Source organism: Saimiri boliviensis, chromosome 2, assembly GCF_048565385.1.
Source record: "Saimiri boliviensis isolate mSaiBol1 chromosome 2, mSaiBol1.pri, whole genome shotgun sequence".
Taxonomy (NCBI): domain Eukaryota; kingdom Metazoa; phylum Chordata; class Mammalia; order Primates; family Cebidae; genus Saimiri; species Saimiri boliviensis.
This window is the reverse complement of record NC_133450.1, coordinates 226219841-226221115: the sequence shown is the minus strand read 5'-3', so window position 1 is coordinate 226221115 and position 1275 is coordinate 226219841. Positions and strand designations below refer to the sequence as shown.

At 53.2% G+C, this 1275-nt stretch overlaps 1 pseudogene across 1 annotated transcript; it reads left to right on the top strand.

The window, feature by feature from the left end:
• The first annotated feature begins 292 nt into the window (after positions 1-292).
• Positions 293-1072, top strand: LOC120366379 (golgin subfamily A member 7 pseudogene; annotated as a pseudogene). Its single transcript, XR_012515813.1, has one exon. The product of XR_012515813.1 is annotated as a golgin subfamily A member 7 pseudogene (transcript).
• Positions 1073-1275: the final 203 nt, after the last annotated feature.

Below are 1275 nucleotides of genomic sequence, written 5' to 3'. Positions count from 1 at the left end.
TATGGGTGATTGCAGCAGCCCTTCCTGTGGATTTCCTACAAAAGCCAAGTGCTTTTTAAAATGCAGGCCAGGTGTTTCCCGGGCCGAACCGGGTTGGGGGGGGGGGTGGGGGGGTGCGGGGGGGTGGGGGGGGTGCGGGGGGGTGGGGGGGGTGCGGGGGGGCCGGGCCCTAGGCCAGGCTGCAGCTAAGACCCGCAGTGGCAGCATGAGTGAAGGGGAGCGGGGCGGAGGAGGCCTTGGGCTGCTTTGGGCGGCGGGTGGGGGCAAGGGGCTGGCGGGCCGGAGTCCCGGGTCCAGGCCTGGGCTTTGAACCGCGGTCTGTGTTTCCCCGCAGCGCGGCCCATCCTGTCCTCGCCATGAGGCCGCAGCAGGCGCCGGTGTCGGGAAAGGTGTTCATTCAGCGAGACTACAGCAGTGGCACACGCTGCCAGTTCCAGACCAAGTTCCCTGCGGAGCTGGAGAACCGGATTGATAGGCAACAGTTTGAAGAAACAGTTCGAACTCTAAATAACCTTTATGCAGAAGCAGAGAAGCTTGGCGGCCAATCATATCTTGAAGGTTGTTTGGCTTGTTTAACAGCATATACCACCTTCCTATGCATGGAAACTCATTATGAGAAGGTTCTGAAGAAAGTCTCCAAATACATTCAAGAGCAGAATGAGAAGATATATGCTCCACAAGGCCTCCTCCTGACGGACCCCATTGAGCGAGGACTGCGAGTTATTGAAATTACCGTTTATGAAGAGGCATGAGCAGTGGAAGATAAACCATAGAATTAAAGATCCCACTTCCAGCCGGGCCCCTCATGTATCCACTGGCCGACCGCAGAGTGTCCCTACCTCCTCTCCAGAGCATCATTCCTTTCTATCTGCTGCCAGAGACACGGTGCCATTTACTCCAAGGACTCACTTTCTACAATTCCACACCTGGAGTGACCTTTCGTCGCTCAGCATCCACTTTGTGTCTCCAACTTGTGTAGGACTCTGTAATATTCTGATTAGTTCCTGAGAAAACGCAATGAAGCATTTCACTTTTTTATTCAGAGCCATTTAATAAAACACGCAGTTAGTCAAAAAATAAAATAAAATAAAATAAAATGAAATGCAGGCCAGATGCGGTGGCTCACTTCCATAATCCCAGCACTTTGGGAGGCCAAGGTGGGTGCATCACCTGAGGCCAGGAGTTCAAGACCAGCCTGGCCAACATGGTGAAACCCCATCTCTACTAAAAATACAAAAATTAGCTGGGTGTGGTGGTGTGTGCCTATAATCCCAG